General features: G+C 42.5%; 1 protein-coding gene and 1 long non-coding RNA gene across 4 annotated transcripts in view; both read left to right on the top strand.

The window, feature by feature from the left end:
- LOC106583933 (DENN domain-containing protein 1B) overlaps positions 1–26,039 on the top strand; it is a 203,209-nt gene that overhangs the window by 13,557 nt on the left and 163,613 nt on the right. The gene's annotated exons all lie outside the window — the stretch shown is intronic.
- On the top strand, positions 6,520–11,862 carry LOC106583982 (uncharacterized). Its single transcript, XR_001323664.2, has 3 exons — positions 6,520–8,025; positions 8,436–8,496; positions 8,609–11,862. It is a non-coding gene; the product is annotated as an uncharacterized lncRNA (long non-coding RNA).

The following is a 26,039-nucleotide window of genomic DNA, read 5'->3' as shown; positions in this document are numbered from 1 at the left end:
AGTGGTCGTGTTCCATCGAGTAATGTGTCTTGTTCCAATGAATTGTGGACAAATTCATGGCCTGTTTCAAGTGCCTCAGATGGCTCTTTACTGGTAATACTGTAGGAGTTCACATTGAACGGCGTTACTTGAGATGATTTGCTTGATGGCTGTATTGATATTGATGCATTCTCTCTATCCTGATAAGAGTTGCATCTCCATAGATTTCAGTTGAGGAACCAGACAGCCATAATAACAGAATGGCCTTTGATTCAGATGCCCTCCTAACTTCACTCGCTCCATGCATGCACCAATTATGAATCAGAACTATTGTTCTTGTTCCAGAGAACATTCTCTCACTGCAACCCAAGGTCTCAGAATGTCACCTCCTGCCAGCTAGTTAGCCGGCTGCGTTGCTCTCTGCCTCCCTGCTACTGTATCACACCCTCAAGCAATATTCTCTCCACATATTCTCTCCATATGCATTTTCTCTTTTCCTCCCTCCCCCCTCCCTTCCTGCGTCTTCGCACTGCAAACACCCGCATGGTAGAACTTTTAGAAAAGGTTGAATGCTGACATTATGCAAAAATGTCACTTTTGCACGTTGACCTCCCGCGCGCTGGTTCTGCGTTTTGATTGGTTGTTGGCTTCGTGGTGCGGTCGCGGTGGGCTCACACCCAGGCGGAAGGCCATTGGAGGAGCTGCAGATGCCACGGTAATGAGGAGGGTGTTGATTGGTCATAAGAGAGGCCATACTCCACACACCGGCACCAACACTCCTGGACAACCCCCGGGTCTCACACCCTTTTCTCTCTCTCTCTCTCTCTCTCTCTCTCTCTCTCTCTCTCTCGTTCTATCTCTTACTCTCCTTTCTGTTAGTTAAATTGGCTTCCATGTAGATGGAAAAATATCTGCCTTGTTTTTTTATTTTCTTAAGTTGAAATTAGGAAGTCATCATAACTGCTCAGTTTGACACTCACTTATGAAGTTATCTGCATCTTGCTCTTTTGTTTGTTTGGCTAATTTGTAGCTCCCTCTCATCTGTCACTCAGACATTGACACTCAGTAGTCTTGCTCTAGAGTCCTGCTGGTCTCTGGGCCCTGCTCTGTTGGACTGTAGAGAGAGAGACAGCAGGGTGGACGTTACTGGGCAGCGGAGGATTGGCCTCTGGCTGCTTGGCAACCCTGTAGCTGTCTGTCTCTCTTGCCAATGTTGGAGCTGTCTGTCTGACAACTGAAGAGAAACTACAACTCTGGTTCTACGCTCTAGTCTCTCTCTCGCTCTCAATTAATTTTCAATTTAAGGGCTTTATTGGCAAAGCAATGAAACGTATGTTTACATTGCCAAAGCAATGAAAATAAATCAACATAAATATAGGTTGTATTTACAATGGTGTTTGTTCTTCAGTGGTTGCCCTTTTCTTATGGCAACAGGTCACAAATCTTGCTGCTGTGATTGCACACTGGTATTTCACCCAATAGATATGGGAGTTTATCAGAATTGGATTTGTTTTGAATTCTTTGTGGACTTGTGTAATCTGAGGGAAATATGTGTAATATGGTCATACATTTGGCAGGAGGTTAGGAAGTGCAGCTCAGTTTCCACCTCATTTGGTGGGCAGTGTGCAAATAGTCTGTCTTCTCTTGAGAGCCAGGTTTACCTTCGGCGGCCTTTCTCAATAGCAAGGCTATGCTCACTGAGTCTGTGTAGTCAAAGCTTTTCTTAATTTTGGCTCAGTCACAGTGGTCAGATATTCTGCCACTGTGTACTCTCTGTTGAGGGCCAAGTAGCATTTTAGTTTGCTCATTTTTTTTTTTTTTAATTCTTTCCAATGTATCAAGTAATTTATCTTTTTGTTTTCTCATGATTTGGGTCTAATTGTGTTTCAGTCCTGGGGCTCTGTGGGGTCTGTTTGTGAACAGAGCCCCAGGACATGCTTGCTTAGGGGGCTCTCCTCCAGGTTCATCTCTCTGTAGGTGATAGCTTTGTTATGGAAGGTTTGGGAATCGCTTCCTTTTAGGTGGTTGTAGAATTTAACGTCTCTTTTCTGAATTTTGATAATTAGCGGGTATCGGCCTAATTGGGGCAGCAGGTAGCCTAGTGGTTAGAGCGTTGGGCCAGTAACTGGAAGGTTGCTGGATCGAATCCCCGAGCTGACAAGGTAATAATCTGTCGTTCTGCCCCTGAACAAGGCAGTTAACCCACTGTTCCCCGGTAGGCCGTCATTGTAAATAAGAATGTGTTCTTAACTGACTTTCATAGTTAAATAAAGGTTCAATAAATTCTGCTCTGCATGCATTATTTGGTGTTTTACGTTGTACACAGTCTCAATTTGGTGTTTGTATTTTGTGAATTCTTGGTTGGTGAGCGGACCTCAGGCCTCATAACCATAAAGGACAATGGGTTCTATAACTGATTCAAGTATTTTTAGCCAGATCCTTATCGGTATGTCGAATTTGATGTTCCTTTTGATGGAATAGAAGGCCCTTCTTGCCTTGTCTCTCAGCTCGTTCACAGCTTTGTGGAAGTTACCTGTGGCGTTGATGTTTAGGCCGAGATATGTATAGTTTTTTGTGTGCTCTAGGGCAACGGTGTCCAGATGGAATTTGTATTTGTGGTCCTGGCAACTGGATATTTTTTGTCTTACTGAGATTTACTGTCAGGGCCCAGATCTGACAGAATCTGTGCAGAAGATCTAGGTGCTGCTGGAGTCCCTCCTTGGGTGGGGACAGAAGCACCAGATCATCAGAAGACATTTGACTTCAGATTCAGATTCAGAAGTTGTCCTGTCCCCTTAGCAGAAAAACACCCCCAAAGCATAATGTTTCCACCTCCATGTTTGACGGTGGAGATGGTGTTCTAGGGGTCATAGGCAGCATTCCCCCTCCTCCAAACACGGCGAGATGAGTTGATGCCAAAGAGCTCGATTTTGGTCTCATCTGAACACAACACTTTTACCAGTTGTCCTCTGAATCATTCAGATGTTCATTGGCAAACTTCAGACGGGCATGTATATGTGCTTTCTTGAGTAGGGGGACCTTGCGGGCGCTGCAGGATTTCAGTCCTTCACGGCGTAGTGTGTTACCAATTGTTTTCTTGGTGACTGTGGTCCCAGCTGCCTTGAGATCATTGACAAGATCCTCCCGTGTAGTTCTGGGCTGATTCCTCACCGTTCTCATGATCATTGCAACTCCACGAGGTGAGATCTTCCATGGAGCCCCAGGCCGAGGGAGATTGATAGTTATTTTGTGTTTCTTCCATTTGCGAATAATTGCACCAACTGTTGTCACCTTCTCACCAAGCTGCTTGGCGATGGTCTTGTAGCCCATTCCAGCCTTGTGTAGGTCTACAATCTTGTCCCTGACATCCTTGGAGAGCTCCTTGGTCTTGGCCATGGTGACGAGTTTGGAATCTGATTGATTGCTTCTGTGTACAGTTGTCATTTATACAGGTAACAAACTGAGATTAGGAGCACTCCCTTTAAGAGTGTGCTCCTAATCTCAGCTCGTTACCTGTATAAAAGACACCTGGGAGCTGGAAATCTTTCTGATTGAGAGGGGGTCAAATACTTATTTCCCTCATTAAAATGCAAATCAATTTCTAACATTTTTGACATGCGTTTTTCTGGATTTTTTTGTTATTCTGTCTCTCACTGTTCAAATAAACCTACCATTAAAATTATATACTGATCATTTATTTGTCAGTGGGCAAACGTACAAAATCAGCAGGGGATCAAATACTTTTTTCCCTCACTGTAATTCTATATGTTATTATTCAAACTCCAGATTAAGACTTATTTCCACCTTCACCCAACTCTCATATATCACATTCACACAATACTATTACCAAACACAATTAGTCAATATTTGTGTAATCTGCAGGAATATTTTCTTCTATAACGGGGCCCGAAGTTGTAAGGTCAAAACTTTGCCATTAACATCTTACTATAACCAAATTTTCCATAATCAGAAATTCCCTCTAGTTTCCATATTTGGGAAACCTGCAAGGACCGATCCCACCGGGATCCAATGTCCGGACCACACCCTAAAAAAATGGCCGAAATACAATGTCTAGGCGTCAGACAAACACACTGGTACGCGACCTGTTCTTCAAACAGGATTTCTCATGAACTTCCGCCTACATTCCTAGGGTTCATAATAAGATACCTATTTATCTTTTCCAAACCTACTCCACATCCCTCAGGAATACTTTAAAGACAACAAACACCCTTTTCGCCTAACTGCCCACTTCTGACTTTGGAAAAGAGAGTCTAGTTTCTTATTTACCTACCTACCACACAACCTAGGATAAGGATAACATGTCTTTCAAGAAAATATATCATTAGCTACGTGACATTTTTTTCTTACCCCCCTTAACATTTTTGTTCTAACTGCCCACTCTGACATTAACAAATGTTCAATTAATGTCTAATTGGTACTATTAATTCTGTGCACTTTAAGTTCAATTATTGAAAGAAATCAGTCTCACCCTTAATCTAATTATGTTCAAAATGATGTATCCATTGAGCTGACGCTCCCAGCTGGGTGGGATCCGATTCTATGGATTCTTCAATTACATTGAGCTTATTTCTGACGTGCAGTTCCTTCGTTTTCCGTAGTGTATTACTGTATTTTTGTTGTTGTGATTCACCATAGTGAGGGCGTAGGCACAGGTTTTCTGGGTCTCTGTTTTTGGTTGGATAGGTTTCTCAATTTCTTCCTTAGGTTTTTGCTTTCTTCATCAAACCATTTGTTGTTAATTGTTTTAGGTTATCTGCTTGAAATGTTTATATTTGATAGGGAATCTGAGAGGTCAACTATACTGTTTAGGTTTTCTACTGCTAAGTGTACACCTTCACTATTACAGTGGAACATTCTGTCCAAGAAATTGTCTAGAAGAGATTGAATTTGTTGTTGCCTAACAGTTTTTTGATAGAAGGAAAGTAGTATGGGAATCTATCTGTACCATTTCTTAATATTATTCAGTTCCTTTGACTTTGATGCCTCATGATTGAGCATAGCTCTGTTCAAGTAGAGTGTGATTTGATAGGGGTGTCAGTGGACTGACTGTGAATGCTCTAAGAGACTGGGTTGAGGTCAGTGATAAAGTAGTCTACAGTACTACTGCCAAGAGATGAGCTATAGGTGTACCTACCAAAGGAGTCACCTCAAAGCCTAACATTGACTATGTACAGTTGTGGCCAAAAGTTTTGAGAATGACACAAATATTAATTTTCACAAAGTCTGCTGTCTCAGTTTGTATGATGGCAATTTGCATATACTCCAGAATGTTATGAAGAGTGATCAGATGAATTGCAATTAATTGCAAAGAAGCTCTTTGCCATGCAAATTAACTGAATATCCCCCAAAAATATCCACTTCATTTCAGCCCTGCCTCAAAAGGACCAGCTGACATCATGTCAGTGATTTTTCTTTTGTTAACACAGGTGTGAGTGTTGACGAGGACAAGGCTGGAGATCACACTGTCATGCTGATTGAGTTCGAATAACAGACTGGAAGCTTCAAAAGGAGGGTGGTGCTTGGAATCATTGTTCTTCCTCTGTCAACCATGGTTACCTGCAAGCAAACACGTGCCGTCATCATTGCTTTGCCCAAAAAGGGCTTCACAGGCAAGGATATTGCTGCCAGTAAGATTGCACCTGAATCAACCATTTATCGGATCATCAAGAACTTCAAGGAGAGTGGTTCAACTGTTGTGAAGAAGGCTTCAGGGCGCCCAAGAAAGTCCAGTAAGCGCCATGACCGTCTCCTAAAGTTGATTCAGCTGCGGGATCGGGGCACCACCAGTACAGAGCTTGCTCAGGAATGGCATCAGGCAGGTGTGAGTGCATCTGCACGCACAGTGAGGTGAAGGCTTTTGGAGGATGGCCTGGTGTCAAGAAGGGCAGCAAAGAATCCACTTCTCTCCTGGAAAAACATCAGGGACAGACTGATATTCTGCAAAAGGTACAGGGATTGGACTGCTGAGGACTGGGGTAAAGTCATTTTCTCTGATGAATCCCCTTTCCGATTGTTTGGGGCATCCGGAAAAAATCTTGTCCGGAGAAGACAAGGTGAGCGCTACCATCAGTCCTGTGTCATGCCAACAGTAAAGCATCCTGAGACCATTCATGTGTGGGGTTGCTTCTCAGCCAAGGGAACACAACCATAAATAAAGAATGGTACCAACACATCCTCCGAGAGCAAATTCTCCCAACCATCCAGGTGATAACTAAGTGGCTCGGGGAACAAAACATCGATATTTTGGGTCCATGGCCAGGAAACTCCCCAGACCTTAATCCCATTGAGAACTTGTGGTCATTCCTCAAGAGGCGGGTGGACAAACAAAACCCCACAAATTCTGACAAACTCCAAGCATTGATTATGCAAGAATGGGCTACCATCAGTCAGGATGTGGCCCAGATGTTAATTGACAGCATGCCAGGGCGGATTTCAGAGGTCTTGAAAAAGAAGGGTCAACACTGCAAATATTGACTTTTTTCATCAACATCACGTAATTGTCAATAAAAGCCTTTGACACTTATGAAATGCTTGTAATTATACTTCAGTATTCCATAGTAACATCTGACAAAAAAATCTAAAGACACTGAAGCAGCAAACTTTGTGGAAATTAATATTTGTGTCATTCTCAACTTTTGGCCACGACTGTACATACACAGCGTTCAACAGAGCTGCAGGAATTGTGACCCATTTTTGATGATTATGTTGTCATTGTTGTGTCTAGGGGGGCATATGGGGGGTATGAATATTTTATAAATCAATCTCAATCGTTTATCTTCTCCAGTGACGAAGATATGGATGTCTCATGGAATGGTGTGTTGTATGCAAAATGGCTCAACTTTGAGCACCTTTTTATATTTCAAATGTTTTGGCAAACATTCACTTGCTGAACACTTCTACAATGGGCAAATATGTATGGACATTTTTGTTAAAATCAGAAAGGGGTGCTGTCAAAAAGTGATTGAATTCAAATGGATTTGCCTTAATATGAAGTAACGACAATACTCTCCATCACTACATTTACACAGTTGCTCCTTAAAAGCCTGGGCAAGTTATCAGAACTACAATAAAGCATTAGAAGTTAATTCTGTTCATTGGTAAACTAGGCTCATATTAAATTCATAAGAGCCAGCCAATCATTATTCTTTAGACATGATTATTCATGGGGGAAAACCATGCTTTAAGACAGCCGTTATTGATTCTCAGCCAACACAACATGTAAACAACTTTTCAGTCATCGCATATCCAAATGCCTTTGGACCAGCAACGTAAAGAGGTAAACCAACGTAATGTAAATGCATTGGAGTTATGGTAATAATTAGCTTAACCCTAATAAAGGAACACATTTTTATTGTAATTCCAATTTTCCTCCAAGAAAACTTCCACTTCCCCCAACACTCATGTGTCAATTGGTTTAAAGAGGAATGGAAACACTTTAGGAAGTAAATCTAAGCAAAGAGATCTATTCAATCCACTAATACTAAACATGTGCATTTAACATAAAAACAGCTCTATATTTAGTATTTTGATCACCGACAAGTTTTATTTGATCTATGGTCAGCGCCATTTTAAATTGCCGGAGTAACGACTGACGCCAGTGCGTCACTGGCAGGAATCAGCAAATTGTCTGTGGTATTGAGTTTTCACGCGGAGATTAAATTGAAGAGAGTGAGGTTAGGGACGGACAACGAAGATGGCAACAGCAAGTAGTAGTTCAAACATAAACTGTATAGCGCCAGGCTGTATGAATTGGCTCCAAAAACAACCCCTCGGTAAACTACCACCGGCTGCCCAAGGACCTACAACTTTTGAAGAAGTGGCTCCGTGTCCTGAAAAGGAAGGACGTGCCAGCTCGAGCTAGCAGGACCTGCAGACAGCATTTAGTGGAGGCAGACTTCGCGATGAAGGGCACTTTCGATGTTATGGTGTAGGGGTTACCGACCATCATCAACATCGCTGACTTTGGAGTCAAGCAAAAGCGACTGAACGGAGGAGGCAACACGAGTCAATGCAATGGAGCCTGAGGTAACGTTAACCGGTCATGACTGTTGTTGACTAGGCTAGCGTTAGACACTGGACACGTGTTTTGTGTAACAACCCCAGCAAATAATGTTAGCAAGCAACTCAACTGCAACTAAAATTGCAACACAGTTTATCTGTGTACCCCTGTTATTTGCTAATGTTAGTTACTGTAGCTAGCTTGCACCTCAGATAGTCAAGTACTGTAATACATTTTGTTGACAGATTTGTTTTTAATGTTTTGTTAGCTCATTTAGCTAGACTGAAGTTGACATAGCTAATATTTGCTGGGAAAAAAAGTTCCTGTATTTGCTGTGTGTCTGTGTGTTGACAAAGCATACAAGACAGGTAACTTGTTAATGCCAACTGATATATTTGGCTTCTGTTGTCTTAACAAAACGTTTGTTTGTTTTCAGGATGACATCTTCATCCCTGAAAATGTTTTCATCCTGGAGGAGACTGTGCAGGAGGCAGTTGGTACACGCAAATTCATGTTATTTCTAAGGCTATTGTTTATTTCAAGTATACGCAGTGATTCTTGAATATAACTATTGCCTAATAGATGCCTTTAATTGTTTTCTACCAACAGGAAAGAACGGTTAGTACAGCATGCCAAACGGACCCCATGGTGTCAGAGTGTTCCTGTGCTGCGGTGGAGAAGAGGTCCACCGGGACCATCACTAAAGAGCTCTGTGCCCAGCTAGATTGCGCACAAGACCATCAGTATACAACCGAGTCCTGCCCCTATACGCCACAAATGGCGCTGACGTAGAGTGAGATCAGTGAAGACCATAACTCACTGTATGAACCCGAGATCTCAGAAACACAATCATCACAGTGCGAGCCAAAATATACTATCGATCACTTTGGGGTAGCAGGATGGTGTTCCAAAAATGGAGAAGGCCATTCAACAGCGAATTCAAAGATACACCAATCCATAAAGGGAATCGGAGTGGAATTGTTTTTCTTTTACCCGTTTCAACGGATGTGCTACCTTGTCCCGGTTCTGCTGTTTCAACTCTCTCAACCTATGAATGCTCAGCTATGAAAAGCCAACTGACATTTGCTCCTGAGGTGTTGAACTGTTGCACCCTCTGTGGTTATTATTTTGATGGAAAAGGGGCTTTTGTAAAATGTATTTGATTTGTTTTCTGTGCTGTGTATTCACTAACTCTCTGAGTGATGGGACATTTTTATAGTGTCTGTAACATATTTTGGTGTGTATTTTAATCTGCATCTTAACTTCTTAAAGTGGCATTCAGCAGTAGAAACAATAACAAAGTGTCTCCCTGCTCCTCTTTTGGTAAAAAGCTGAGGGATGGGTCTGGAGAAATGTAACCATTCTCAAATTCATAGACAGAGCTATAGATGCAAGGACTGACCATTCCTAGTTTATGTCACTATTCTAGTGACGGGGACATGGGATTAGTGCGCACTGAAACTAGTTTTAATCTTCAAAGCAAGTTTATCTGGTTACGCTTGAACCTGTTGTTATAGTGGACAAGCTCACTAATACTATTTTTACATAATGTGCAGGCATTAGGTCTATGTCTTAGGCTAGATTTACTAAATGAACTGGTTTGATTCAACCTTTTATTCAATGCCTTTGCTTCTGGCTATGCGTGCCTGCTGGAAGAAACGACACACGCAGGGTTGAGACGCCGTACACCTCGTCCAATTCTCTCATGCCCATAGGGTAAACTGGCGATAAACTGCCAGCCTGTATGCTCTGTAAACAAAATCACAAGAGAAGTTGGTCTGATACTGAAAATAAATCACAATGTATTTATAATGAGCACACCCCATTATTGGTTAGAATATTTCATGAATCATGATGCTGTCTGCAATTTGGACTCCGGATGCCTAATCTAAAGGTAAATGTGTTACCAACGTGCCAAACAGCGCTGATGATAAACATCGTTATGGGATACTGATTACATATATTGAGCACCTACCCACGACTGATATTAACCTTAAACAATTTATAATCAAGCAAAATTTCACCAATTATTTAACTGGCATATCGGCTGCTGATTGGTCAAGTAACTTATTCTGCCAGGAAGTCCTTCATAAGGATTAGTGACATGTCCAATAAATACATCGCCACCCAGACAGACTAACAGGAACCTCTGACTGGATGTAATACAGCCACCATCCGCTGGGAATTTGTGCTGTATCGCCACCATCTCTCTACAACACACACACTCCTTCCTACTCTAGCCATTATCTGGCAGCATCCCCACTCACACCAGTTTGTGTTTGCCAACGCCGACCGTCATGCTGAGGTGTTTCAGTCGGCATATCTGTGTTACTGCTACGAGAACGAACTCTTTTGATCTGGGGCAACGATTGGCTCAAACATGAATGGCTTCAGTAGGTTTATTGGCTCCGGGCTTCTGGTTGAGCAATGTAGAAAGAAGTTGCACGAGGTCTCTTCTCTGACAACTTTTGTAAATAATCCTCAATATCGCCTAAATTCATACTTCTAATGACCTCAAGTCATTTAAATTACCCAGTAATAGAGTGTATTTAAGTTAGCATGAGCAAACCAGTCACACACTTTGGAAAATTGACAAAAAGATTCACACTCCACCAAATCAACTAGAGCTAAAATGGCTACCATCCCAACTTCATTTAAGGCTTCAAAAGCCACTCCCCAATGACAAGGATGTCCAGTGTTAGAGAGCTGGCGAAATCGCATTAAAGTTTGGCAGCAGAATTCACCGAATTGCTGAAAGTCTCACTGGCGGCTGCACTGGCTCCAATTCAGTCAACCGGGGTTCTGTGGCATCTCACACTACCACACTGGCCAAAGTTGAGGCCGGGCTGTCTGGACACAGGGACCAACTCACTACATTGGAAACCAGGCTTGATGATGTGGCCGCCGCCAACAAGTCACTGCAGCTACAAGTGGAAGATTTGATTTCACGTTCATAAAGCCAGCATATCCGCGTGATTGGACTGACAGAGGATTCTGAGAAAGGATCGCCAACCCAGTTCATGGCGGAGCTGTTCAAGGAAGTTTTGGGCGTTGAGGCTTTTCCCAATCTCCCTGAACTCGATAGAGCCAACCGCAGTCTTGCACCGAAACCTCGCCCAGCTGGCCGACCATGTCCCATCAGTGTGGTTCCATTGATACAAAGAAAATGAGCTCGTCCTTCGGTGGGTAAGGGAACATGGCGACATCACTTTCCAAGGCCACAAGATCAAGTTCTACCAGGATTTCAGTTCTAGCCTGGCGAAGAAACAGGCCGCGTTCAACGACATCAAGTCCACTCTGTACAAGAAGGGAATCCGCTTTGGGCCGATTTTTATCCTGCCCGTCTACAAGTCACCTTTAAAAGCGAGGTCCATTTTTTTCAGAAACTCCTGACGAAGCTGAGTCCTTCTACCGACAGCGCATACATTGAATGCCTGAATTGGGATGATTTCTCACCTGCCTGTATTGTGAGTAACGTTAGTTCTAGTGACTAGAGGTCGACCGATTATGATTTTTCAACGCCAATACCGATAAAGATTATTGGAGGACCAAAAAAAGCCGATACCGATTAATTGGCCCGGTTTTTATTTTTATTTATTTATTTATTTGTAATAATGACAATTACAACAATACTGAATGAACACTTATTTTAACTTAAGATAATACATCAATAAAAACATTTTAGCCTCAAATAAATAATGAAACATGTTCAATTTGGTTTAAATAATGCAACAACAAAGTTTTGGAGAAGAAGGTAAAAGTGCAATTATGTGCCATGTAAAAAAAAAAAAAAAAAAAGGTAACGTTTAAGTTCCTTGCTCAGAACATGAGAACATATGAAAGCTGGTGGTTCCTTTTAACATGAGTCTTCAATATTACCAGGTAAGAAGTCTTAGGTTGTAGTTATTATAGGAATATTTCTCTATACCATTTGTATTTCATATACCTTTGACTATTGGATGTTCTTGTAGGCACTTTAGTATTGCCAGTGTAACAGTTTAGCTTCCGTCCCTCTCCTCGCCCCTACCTGGGCTCAAACCAGGAACACATCGACAACAGCCACCCTCGAAGCATCATTACCCATCGCTCCACAAAAGCCGCGGCCCTTGCAGAGCAAGGGTGAATAACTCCTTCAAGGTCTCAGAGCGAGTGACGTCACCGATTTGAAACGCTATTAGTGCGCACCCCGCTAACTAGCTAGCCATTTCACATCGGTTACACAGCCTAATCTCGGGAGTTGATAGGCTTGAAGTCATAAACAGCTCAATGCTTGAAGCACAGCGAAGAGCTGCTGGCAAACGCACAAAAGTGCTGTTTGAATGAATGCTTACGAGCCTGCTGCTGCCTATCACCGCTCATTCAGCCCGCTATATCAAATCATAGACTTAATTATAACATAACACCCAGAAATACGAACCTTAGTTTCCGGATTTGACCATATTAATGACCTATCATTTCGAAAACAAAATGTTTATTCTTTCAGTGAAATACGGAACCGTTCCGTATTTTATCTAACGGGTGGCATCCCTAAGTCTAAATATTGCTGTTACATAGTACAACCTTCAATGTTATGTCATAATTATGTAAGTACGGTCTTTGTTAGGAATAAATGGTCTTCACACAGTTTGCAACAAGCCAGGCAGCCCAAGCTGCTGCATATTCCCTGACTGCTTGCACGGAACGCAAGAGAAGTGACACAATTTCCTAGTTAAAAGAAATTCAAGTTAGCAGGCAATATTAACTAAATATGCAGGTTTAAAAATATATACTTGTGTATTGATTTTAAAGAAAGGCATTGATGTTTATGGTTAGGTACACATTGGTGCAACGACAGTGCTTTTTTTCGCGAATGCGCTTGTTAAATCATCACCCGTTTGGCGAAGTAGGCTGTGATTCGATGAGAAATTAACAGGCACCGCATCGATTATATGCAACGCAGGACATGCTAGATAAACTAGTAATATCATCAACCATGTGTAGTTAACTACTGATTATGTTAAGATTGATTGATAGTTTTTTTATAAGATAAGTTTAATGCTAGCTAGCAACTTACCTTGGCTTCTTGCTGCACTCGCGTAACAGGTAGTCAGCCTGCCATGCAGGCTCCTCGTGGAGTGCAATGTAAGGCAGGTGGTTAGAGCGTTGGACTAGTAACCGGAAGGTTGCAAAATCGAATCCCTGAGCTGACAAGGTAAACATCTGTCGTTCTGCCCCTGAACAAGGCAGTTAACCCACCGTTCCTAAGATTGTGTTCTTAACTGACTTGCCTATTTAAATAAAAGGTAAAAAAAAAAAATAGGCCACAATCAGTGTCCAAAAATGCCGATTACCGGTTTGTTATGAAAACTTCAAATCGGCCCTAATTAATCGGCTATTCCGATTATTCGGTCGACCTCTACTAGTGACCATGTGGACACTAGGCTACATGCATCTAGGGCCACAGAGATGCATACAAAGCTCTCCCTCGCCCTTCATTTGGAGAATCTGACCACAATTCCATCCTCCTGATTGCTGCTTACGAGCAAAAATTAAAGCAGGAAGCACCAGTGACTAGATCAATAAAAAGTGGTCAGATAAAGCAGATGCTAAGCTACAGGACTGTTTTGCTAGCACAGAAGGGAATATGTCCCGGGATTCCTCCAATGGCATTGAGGAGTACACCACATCTGTCATTGACTTCATCAGTAAGTGCATCTATGACGTTGTCCCCACAGTGATTGTACGTACATACCTCAACCAGAAGCCATAGATTACAGGCAACATTGGCACTGAGCTAGAGCTGCCGCTTTCAAGGAGCGGGACTCTAACCCGGAAGCGTATAAGAAATCCTGCTATGCCCTCCGACAAACCATCAAACAGGCAAAGCTTCGATACAGGACTAAGATCGAGTCGTACTACACCGGCTCTGACGCTCGTCGGATGTGGCAGGGCCTGCAAACCATTACAGACTACAAGAGCTGCCCAGTGACACGAGCCTACCAGATGAGCTAAACTACTTCCATGCTCGCTTCGAGCAAATAACACTGAAACATGCATGAGAGCACCAGTTGTACCGGAAGACTGTATGATCACGCTCTCCACAGCCGACGTGAGAAAGACCTTTAGACAGGTCAACATTCACAAGGCCAGACGGATTACCAGGATGTGTCTGCGAGCATGCGCTGACCAACTAGCAAGTGTCTTCACTGACATTTTCAACCTCTCCCTGTCCGAGTCTAATACCAACATGTTTTAACCTGTTGGGTCTAGGGGGCAGCATTTGCACGTCTGGATAAAAAAAATGTACCCGATTTAATCTGGTTACTAATCCTACCCAGTAACTAGAATATGCATATACTTATTATATATGGATAGAAAACACTCTAAAGTTTCCAAAACTGTTTGAATGGTGTCTGTGAGTATAACAGAACTCATTTGGCAGGCAAAACCCTGAGACATTTTCTGACAGGAAGTGGATACCTGATGTGTTGTATTGACTTTAAACCTATCCCATTGAAAAACACAGGGGTTTAGGAATATTTTGGCACTTCCTATTGCTTCCACTAGATGTCACCAGCCTTTACAAAGTGTTTTGAGTCTTCTGGAGGGAGATCTGACCGAACAAGAGCCATGGAACGGTGATGTCCCATTAGACACCTGGCGCGCTACTTCATGTTGGGTACCCTCGTTCCAATACGTTATAAAAGAGTATGCATTCGTCCACCTTGAATATTATTCATGTTCTGGTTAAAAAAGGCCCTAATGATTTATGCTATACAACGTTTGACATGTTTGAACGAACGGAAATATTTTTTTCCCCTCGTTCATGACGAGAAGTCCGGCTGGCTTACATCATGTGCTAACGAGACGGAGATTTTTGGACATAAATGATGAGCTTTTTTGAACAAAACTACATTCGTTATGGACCTGTGATACCTGGAAGTGACATCTGATGAAGAGAATCAAAGGTAATGGATTATTTACATAGTATTTTCGATTTTAGATCTCCCCAACATGACGTCTAGTCTGTATCGCAAGCACGTATTTTTCTGGGCGCAGTGCTCAGATTATTGCAAAGTGTGATTTCCCAGTAAGGTTATTTTTAAATCTGGCAAGTTGATTGCGTTCAAGAGATGTAAATCTATAATTCTTTAAATGACAATATAATATTTTACCAATGTTTTCTAATTTTAATTATTTAATTTCTGACGCTGACTTGACTGCCGGTTATTGGAGGAAACGATTTCCTCAACATCAATGCCATAGTAAAACGCTGTTTTTGTATATAAATATGAACTTGATAGAACTAAAAATGCATGCATTGTCTAACATAATGTCCTAGGAGTGTCATCTGATGGAGATTGTAAAAGGTTAGTGCATCATTTTAGCTGGTTTTATGGTTTTGGTGACCCTGTCTTTGACTTGACAAAACATTACACACAACTCTTGTAAATGTACTGTCCTAACATACTCTAAATTTATGCTTTCGCCGTAAAACCTTTTTGAAATCGTAAAACGTGGTTAGATTAAGGAGATGTTTATCTTTCAAATGGTGTAACATAGTTGTATTTTTGAAAAATTTGAATTTTGACATTTATTTGGATTCAAATTTGCCGCTCTTGAAATGCACCTGCTGTTGATGGAGTGCACCACGGGTGGCACGCTAGCGTCCCACCTAGCCCCAAGAGGTTAAGCAGATCCCCATAGTGCCTGTGCCCAAGAACACTAAGGTAACCTGCTTAAATGACTACCAACCTGTAGCACTCACGTCTGTAGCCATGAAGTGCTTTGAAAGGCTGGTCATGGCTCACAACACCATCATCCCAGAAACCCTAGACCCACTCCAGATCCCCAGATGATGCAGTCTCTATTGCACTCCACAATGCCCTTTCCAACCTGGACAAAAGGAACACCTATGTGAGAATGCTATTCATTGACTACAGCTCAGCGTTCAACACCATAGTGCCCTCAAAGCTCATCAATAAGCTAAGGACCCTAGGACTAAACACTTCCCTCTGCAACTGGATCCTGGACTTCCTGACGGGCCTCACCCAGGTGGTAAGGGTAGGTAACAACAAATCCCCCACGCTGATCCTCAACACAGGGGCCCCTCAGGGGTGTATGCTCAGCCCCCTCTTGTACTCCCTGTTCACTCATGACTGCACGGCCAGGCATGACTCCAACACCATCATTAAATTTGACGATGACACAACAGTGGAAGGCCTGATCACCGACACAGCCTATAGGGAGGAGGTCAGAGACCTGGCCGTGTGGAGCCAGGATAACAACCTCTCCCTCAACGTGATCAAGACAAATGAGATGATTGTGGACTACAGGAAAATGAGGACAGAGCAAGCCCCCATTCTCATCGACGGGGCTGTAGTGGAACAGGTTGAGAGCTTCAAGTTCCTTGGTGTCCACATCACCAACAAACTAACATAGTCCAAGCACGCCATGACAGCTGTGAAGCGGGCACAACAAAACCCATTCTCCCTTCAGGAGACTGAAAAGACTTGGCATGGGTCCTCAGATCCTCAAAAGGTTCTACAGTTGCACCATCGAGAGCATCTGCTCGGCCTCCAACTGCAAGGCACTACAGAGGGTAGTGCGAACGGCCCAGTACATCACTTGGGGCCAAGCTTCCTGCCATCCAGGACCTCTATACCCGGCGGTGTCAGAGGAAGGCCCTAAAAATTGTCAAAGACTCCAGCAACCCTAGTCATAGACTGTTCTCTCTGCTACCGCACAGCAAGCGATACCGGAGCGCCAAGTCTAGGTCCAAGAGGCTTCTAAACAGCTTCTACCCCCAAGCCATAAGACTCCTGAACATCTCATCAAATGGCTACCTAGACTATTTGCATTCCCCCCCCCTCCACACCACTGCCACTCTGTTGTCATCTATGCATAGTCACTTTAATTAACTCTACCTACATGTACATACTACCTCAACTAACCGGTGCCCCCGCACATTGACCCTCCTGTATATATAGTTATTTTTTACTGCTGCTCTTTAATTACTTGTTACTTTTATCCGTATTTTTTTGAAACTGCACTGTTGGTTAGGTGCTCGTAAGTAAGCATTTCACTGTAAGGTCTACAACTGTTGTATTCGGTGCATGTGACTAATAAAATTTGCTCTATCGCTCCGTTTCTTCGCGAAACAATCCTATGCTAAAGCTTGCTGGCTACAGTAGGTATGTTTGAAGCAGCACATAAATCGTTTCTGTTGTTGACAATTACATACTATGCTGTCTCACTGCTCTTTAAAACTTCCATTTGATCTTGTTTAGTTTCTTAATCAAAGGCAATCGCTGTTGAAAGCGCAGTGTTTTGATGTATTTATTTTTACTAAGGCTTGAACTTGCTGCACCACTAATGGCAATCTATAGCCTACATTGCAGTTTGATAGCATTTAGGTCATTTTGGATACTAAAGTTACTAGCTAGTTGTTACTAGCTACACCGATCCTGTCCACCGATATTTGTATTTATACATTTTTCATTTGGGGTCTGCTTGATGAATGCCATTTTTGAAATTGTATTTTTTACTTTTTTTATTGACATTCTGTACTACCGTGGTTTATGTTGGCCATAATTGGTGATGTTGCTCACAGACGGTCCTCAGTTACATTCACTTTATCTTTGACTCCACTATGACATTGGAGTCTAATACTATCACTCTTCTCTTCCAACTGTACTCTTGTTTAATTGTTGCACTAGTTGAAGAGTTTAGACCCACGGTTCGTTTGCTTAATTGTACATGTCAAATAGAATAGATGTCTGTTTGTATACTTTTATTGAATTGTTTCCTCCTAAGGACTTTTAACAACTTACCAATACAGGGGCCGGTCCTTTTCATAGCCTACTGGTTAATTTCAAATGTTTCTCGTTACTCAGCCCTGTGGCGACACCTAGTTGACTACATTATTTTATGGCCATTGAAATGCCACCGATCGCTGTTCACATCTTTCAATAACTGAAGCTGAAGGTTATACTCATTGTTGAAAGTGGGACCGAAACCCAAATTGTACACTTGCCTACTGACACATTTTATTTTCAAAGGCATATGTAACTTCTTTCCTAGGTCGGTTTGACCTCAATGCACATGTAGGGTAATCAACAGATGGTACGTAAGAGAGAATTCCTGCTGCTCGTGTCGTTCATAATGATGAGTTTAGGATTTGTATCTTTTCCTTTTTTTTGTTCTTTGAAGTGTATTGTACTATAATTTGTTTGTTTGGAATGTTCGGGATGGTGAAGGGGGTTATGTTGGCATTATCCAAAGATTGTGCTCTGCTTTTGTAGAGGATTTGATTTCTTTTTTCATGCTGCTCCTCGCTTAAGCTCTCTTTTCCTCTTTCTTTTTCATTTGACTTCTCCTCTTATGAAGATTAATGTCTAGTTCAACAAGAAGTCAGTATGGTATTTTGGGGCTTCCAGTCAGACTGGTGACATGGAACATTCGCGGTTGTGGGGGGCAAATTAAGCGCACCAGAGTATTTTCACATCTGAAGAGCCTGAAAACTGATATCGCATTTCTTCAACAAACGCACCTATGTGTTAACGACCATCCTAGATTGTGTAAAGCATGGGTTTAACAGGTTTTTCAATTCGAATTTTAACAGCAAAGACAGGGGAACAGCAATACTGATTCACAAACAAGTACAGTTTTCACCCTCAGATCTTTTCAGATCCTGGAGGACGTTACACAATAGTTAGTGGCACCCTCTTCCAAACCCCTGTAGTACTTGAATGTTTACGCCCCTAACTGGGATGACACTAGATTTATGACATCTCTTTTAGCCTCTCTCCCTAATCTTGACACCCACCGCCTTATCTTCGGCGGGGACCTCAACTGTGTTACTGAACTAAGGTTCGACCGGTCTAATCCCAGAGCACTTACTCTTTCCGGGATGGCAAAAGCGCTTTCTAACCTCATGACCCAAATGGGTTGTGTTGATCCAGGGCACTTCCTCCACCCGGTCACAAAAGACTTCTCCTACTTTACTCATGTTCATCAAGCCTACTCGCGCATAGACTTTCTTTTTAGATAGAACCCTTCTCCCCTAAGTTAAAACTACTGAATATTCTGCGATAGTGATTTCAGACCATTCCCCACACATTCTGGACTTAAGCTCTTACTCCGAAAGCAAAAAAAACTGTCGAATTGGAGATTTAACATGGCCCTATTGTTTAACAAAGAATTCTGTGACTTTATTTCGACCAACATAAACGTATTCATTCAAACAAATAAAAATGACACCTCACCCTCTCTTCTTTGGGAGACTTTCAAAGCTGTATTACGTGGAAAGATAATTTCTTACAATGCTCATTATGTCAAACAAAGAGAACTGAAAATGGCAGGAACTGGTGGACTCAATTCTGGCAATAGACGGCCAATATTCAACTTCACCACCCCCTGAAATATACGCAGAGGCTGAAACTTCAAACTCAATTTAATCTGCTTTCCACTGATAAATAAGAATTTTCTGTTGCAACGAACAAAGGGGACGTACTACGAATATGGTGACAAGGCCAGCCGCCTTTTGGCACACCAATTTAAAACGCCAGTCAGCATCTCATCTTATCTCTCAGGTATATGACTCTTCCCGTAATCTTACAAGTGATCCCTCTAATATTAATTCAACTTTTGTGTCATTTTATTCTAACCTCTACCAATCCGAACCCGCGTCAGATAATACGGCTATGGACAACGTTTTTAGATAACTTGGATATCCCATCCATTGATATGGACATGAGTAAAGTTCTGGATAACCATCTGCATCTAGATGAGATAACAAAGGCTCTAAAGTTAATGCAAAGTGGCAATTGCTTCCCCATTGAGTGAAAAAAATAACTATCAGATCAACTTGCCGCATTACTATTAGATATGTTCACCGACTCGTTATCACAGGGCTCTCTCCACCCCCCGACGCTAACTCAAGCCTCCATCTCACTTATACTTAACCCTCCTGCTGTGTTCCGGTCGAATTGGACCGATTTTTAAGTTCTCTCTGAAATGTACTTCAGGTAATCTGATTGTCATAAGGTTCCATGACTTTGTCCCCACAGGGCATCTGAACACACAAAATATATTTACATTTTGGGTGCTATATTTAACTTTTGTACACCTGTGGTGTTCCCGGTGAATGGGTGAGACTACAATTAGTGTATAAAATTGAGTTCAGACACATGCCCTTTCATCAGATGGACACACTTCCTCTCCCAGACCCCCACATGCATGTGTGTTTGAACACACACACACCTCACTCCCCTTCTTGGCCTCCATGGCAACCCCCACGGGAATATTTCCCCAATAGAATCTTCCCCCCCCCCGGGAACCATACCGGTTGGCATTCTCACAATCAATCACAACATTGTTTCAATAATATATATTACTTTTCTCGCAGCTCTGGTATATACATATGTTTTGAGGTCGTGCTCACAATTCATTCTGTGGCAGCACAATGACCAAACGATATAGTGTATGTGAGGCTCTTGATCATATCTTTGATCCTGACACTGGTGAGGAGGAGAGAGTCATTGTTCAACTTGGACACAAAGTAGTCTGTGATTAAAAAGCACAATATGTTTATCTGAGTATTTGTTATAGTTAAAATAATCCATACATTATGCAGTTTTTTTACTCAAAAAACGAGTTGTATGAGCTTAGGTCAATGAGGCCTACAGGCCATAAATAGCAAATAGAAGTTCAAAACTTGTAATGTTCATAAGAACTTAAGTTGATAAAAATGATTTAACACATTAGGTGATATTAAATATATTATTATGGATTTCTAATCAGCTATAATGGGCCGGTCATTTTGGACCAGGAACACAGGATTGATTAATATGAAACGAGCGCAACAGGACGGTTAAGAAAGATAAAGATCCGGCAGAATGTGGTGGATATCGGCCCATTTCACTTTTGAACGCTGACGTTAAACTATTAGCTAAGGTTCTAGAATGCCGGTTGGAACCCTGCCTTCAGGATGTCATATCTGATGATCAAAAGGGCGACAACTGTTTTCCAATGTACACCGGCTTTTGAACATTATACTCTCTCCTATCTCTCCAGACCCAGAAATTGTTGTTTCTCTGGAGAAGGCTTTCGACCGGGTGGAGTGGGATTATTTATTTAAGATTTTGGAAAGATTTTGTTTTGGGTCCAGTTTGGGTCCAATATCTCATGGATACGTCTGCTCTATTCTGTTCCTACGGCTAGCGTACACACCAACTCTCAACATTCAAAATACTTCCTCATCTCCAGAGGGATGCGTCAAGGTTGCCCTATGTCCCCGCTCCTTTTTGCTCTTGCGATTGAAACACTCTCCTTGGCCTTAAAATTATCATCATCATTCACTTGAATCCACCGAGCTGGTAAAGACCCAAAGTGTCACCGTATGCAGATGATCTACTATTATATATCACTAACCCTGTGAACTTTGTCTATAACATAATGTATATTTTAAACACGTTTGGATCATTCTCAGGTTACAAATTGAACATTAAGAAAAGTGAATGTTTCCCGATCAACCCTGCTGCTAAGCAAATTCCCCATGGAGCCCTGCCTTTCCATCTGCACCCTCTGACTTTTCCTATTTAGGTGTGAATATAACACACTCTGTCTCCCCTCCAGATAACTAACTTTGCAAGCCTAGTCACACGAGTTAAAGCAGACTTAAAATTCTGGGATAACCAGCCTCTCTCATTAGCTGGCAGAATCCAATCTGTTAAAATGAACATTTTACCTAGGTTTCTATGCATTTTTCAATGTCTTCTGATCTTTCTGCCGAAATCATTTTTTACCAAGTTGGATAGGCTCATCAGTCATTTTATCTGGGCAGGCAAATCACCTAGGATACGTAGAGCAATACCTCAGAGGGAGACAACATGGAGGATTGGCACTTCCAAATTTACTGCTTTATTATTGGGCAGCCAATATTCAAAAGATTATGGACTCAGTGTAATGCGCCAGGGACCAGCTGGTACTTATTAGAGGCGCACTCCTGCCAATCAACCTCCCTTTCTGCACTTGCCTGTGCCCCACTGTCCTTGTGTCCTTCAAAGTATACCGGAAACCCCATTGTGCACTCTACTTTGAAGATCTCGAGACAATTTCGTCAACATTTTAGATTTTCTGACCCTTCTCCTCAAACCCCTATTTGTAACAAACACCTATTTTTACACTCCAAACTCGACCAGGCTTTTGTTTTGTTACGTGAGATAGGTTTGGTTTGTTTCAAAGATGTATTTTTAGATGGGAAGTTTGTCAGTTTTAATGATCTCGTCGCTAAATCTAATCTGGCTCATTGTAATCTTTTCTGCTATTTTCAAGCCCTTAACTTTGTTCGCTCTCATTTTCCCACCTTTCCTCAACTGCATCCTAAGACATTGCTAGAGGAGATTTTGTCCCTCTTGTGGAGTCGGCATAGTCTGAATATATGACATTATGCTTTCCTCTGAACCCTCTCCAATAAACAAAATCAAGACAGACTGGGGTAGTAAACATGAACTTACAGATGACTGGTGAGAGGAGGCCCTTTTCAGGGTTAACTCCACATCCTCGTGTGCTCGGTTAAGTTTAATTCAGTTCAAGGTCTTGCAACAAAAAAAAACAAAGCAAAGTTCTCCCAGACACGAATGACACGTGATAGATGTTCATTCACTCCGGCAGACCACACTCATATGTTTTATTCGTGTTCTAAGCTGTCGGAGTATTGGTCATCCTTTTTTAATACTCTCTATAAAATTATAGATATTGACCAGCAGCCTTGTCCTCTAATAGCTACACTACTGTTCAAAAATTTCAGGTCACTTAGAAATGTCCTTGTTTTTGAAAGAAAGGCCCTTTTTTTTGTCCATTTAAAATAACATCAAATTGGTCAGAAATACAGACGTTAATGTTGTAAATTACTATTTTAGCTGGAAACGGCTGATTTAAAAAAAAACAGCTCCGCTCCCCCCGCAGCTACTTTCCCAAGCCTCCCCAGCTTCTCCTTCACCCGAATCCAGATAGCAGAAGTTCTGAAAGAGCTGCAAAACATGGACCCGTACAAATGGGCTAGACAATCTGGACCATCTCTTTTTATAATTATCCGCCGCCATTGTTGCAACCCCTATTACCAGTCTGTTCAACCTCTTTTCGTATCGTCCGAGATCCCTAAAGATTGGAAAGCTGCCGCGGTCATCCCCCTCTTCAAAGGGGGTGACACTCTAGACCCAAACTGTTATAGACCTATATCCATCCTGCCTACTTATCAGACAGAGTTCAGTGTGTCAAATCGGAGGGCCTGTTGTCCGGACCTCTGGCAGTCTCTATGGGGGTACCACAGGGTTCAATTCTCGGGCCGACTCTTTTCTCTGTAGATATCAACGACGTTGCTCTTGCTGCGGGTGATTCCCTGATCCACCTCTACACAGACGACACCATTCTGTATACATCTGGCCCTTCTTTGGACACTGTGTTAACTAACTTGCCAGCAGCATACCACCCTGCATCCCACTGCTGGCTTGCTTCTGAAGCTAAGCAGGGTTGGTCCTGCTCAGTCCCTGGATGGGAGACCAGATGGTGTTGGAGGGCCAGTAGGAGGCACTCTTTCCTCTGGTCTAAAAAATATCCCAATGCCCCAGGGCAGTGACTGCCCTGTGTAGGGTGCCGTCTTTCGGATGGGACGTTAAACGGGTGTCCTGACTCTCTGAGGTCATTAAAGATCCCATTGCACTTATCGTAAGAGTAGGGGTGTTAACCCCGGTGTCCTGGCTAAATTCCCAATCTGATCCTCATACCATCACGGCCATCTAATCATCCCCAGCTTACAATTGGCTCATTCATCCCCCTCCTCTCCCCTGAAACTATTCCCCAGGTCGTTGCTGTAAATGAGAATGTGTTTTCAGTCAACTTACCTGGTAAAATAACAGTAAAATAAATAAATAAATAACCTCCAAATGAGCTTCAGTGCCATACAACACTCCTTCCGTTGCCTCCAACTGCTCTTAAACGCTAGTAAAACCAAATGCATGCTTTTCAGCGTTCGCTGCCCGCACCCGCCTGCCCGACTAGCATCACTACTCTGGACGGTTCTGACTTAGAATATGTGGACAACTACAAATACCTAGGTGTCTGGCTAGACTGTAAACTCTCCTTCCAGACTCATATTAAACATCTCCAATCCAAAATTCAATCTAGAATTGGCTTCCTATTTCGCAACAAAGCCTCCTTCACTCATGCCGCCAAACATACCCTCGTAAAACTGACTATACTACCGATCCTCCACTTCGGCGATGTCATTTACAAAATAGCTTCCAATTCTCTACTCAGCAAACTGAATGCAGTCTAACACAGTGCCATACATTTTGTCATCAAAGCCCCTTATACCACCCACCACTGCGACCTGTATGCTCTAGTCGGCTGGCCCTCGCTACATATTCGCCGCCAGACCCACTGGCTCCAGGTTATCTATAAGTCTATGCTAGGTAAAGCTCCGCTTTTCCTCAGCTCACTGGTCACAATAAAAACACCCACAAGTAGCACGCGCTTCAGCAGGTATATCTCACTATTCATCCCCAAAACCAACACCTCATTTGGCCGCCTTTCCTTCCAGTTCTCTGCTGCCAATGACTGGAAAGAATTGCAAAATCGCTGAAGCTGGAGACTTATATTTCCCTCAATAACTTTAAAGATCAGCTATCTGAGCATCTAACCGATCGCTGCAGCTGTACATAACCCATCTGTAAATAGCCCACCCAATCTACCTACCTCATCCCTATATTGTTTTTATTTACTTTTCTGCTCTTTTGCACACCAGTATTTCTACTTGCACATCATCATCTGCTCACATATCACTCCAGTGTTAATTTGCTAAATTGTAATTACTCCACTGCTATAGCCTATTTATTACAGATTTTCTTTTTTTTCTATTGTGTTATTGACTGTACGCTTGTTTATTCCATGTGTAACTCTGTGTTGTTGTTTGTCGCACTGCTTTGCTTTATCTTGGCCAGGTCGCAGTTGTAAATGAGAACTTTTTTTCAACTAGCCTACCAGGTTAATAAAAAATAATATAAAAATGTAAAATAGATGTACAGAGGCCCATTATCAGCAATCATCACTCCTGTGTTCCAATAGCACGTTGTGTTAGCTAATCCAAGTTTATAATTTTAAAGGCTAATTGATCATTAGAAAACCCTTTTGCAATTATGTTAGCCCAGCTGAAAACTGGCCTTCTTTAGACTAGTTGAGTATCTGGAGCATCAGCATTTGTGGGTTCGATTACAGGCTCAAAATGGCTCAAAATGGCTAGAAACAAAGACCTTTCTTCTGAAACTGGTCAGTCTATTCTTGTTCTGAGAAATGAAGGCTATTCCATGCGAGAAATTGCCAAGAAACTGAAGATCTGGTACAACGCTGTGTACTTCTCCCTTCACACAACAGCGCAAACTGTCTCTAACCAGAATAGAAAGAGGAGAGGGAGGCCCCGGTGCACAACTGAGCAAGAGGACAAGTACATTAGTGTGTCTAGTTTGAGAAACAGACGCCTCACAAGTCCTCAACTGGCAGCTTCATTAAATAGTACCCGCAAAACACCAGTCTCAACAGTGAAGAGGCGACTCTGGGATGCTGGCCTTCTAGGCAGTTGCAAAGAAAAAGCCATATCTCAGACTGGCCAATAAAATAAAAGATTAAGATGGGCAAAAGAACACAGACACTGGACATAGGAACTCTAGTCCCCACAATCCATACAGAACAAACCCACAAAACAGACCAGCACAACAACACCCCCCCAACAAGATGCGGAGGGCAGAAGGTGGAGACGAACGGCTGTCTGAGAGAGCTGGCTGCTCTACGGACTGAGGTGAGAGAACTTAAACGGGCACACATGGCACTGAAGGAGGAGGTGACAAAGCTGAGGTGTGACAGAGAGCAGGACACTCCCCCAGAGAAGCCAGCAGAACAGCCCACCTCAGACCCGGACCACAACACCACAATGGGACAGACAACACAGGACCCACGAACCCAAAAGACCCCACCCCCTCCTAACAGCCCCCCTGTCAGCTCCCCT

Source organism: Salmo salar, chromosome ssa23 (genome assembly GCF_905237065.1).
Source record: "Salmo salar chromosome ssa23, Ssal_v3.1, whole genome shotgun sequence".
Taxonomy (NCBI): domain Eukaryota; kingdom Metazoa; phylum Chordata; class Actinopteri; order Salmoniformes; family Salmonidae; genus Salmo; species Salmo salar.
Note: the sequence above shows the minus strand (reverse complement) of the source record. Positions and strands in the feature narration are given on the sequence as shown.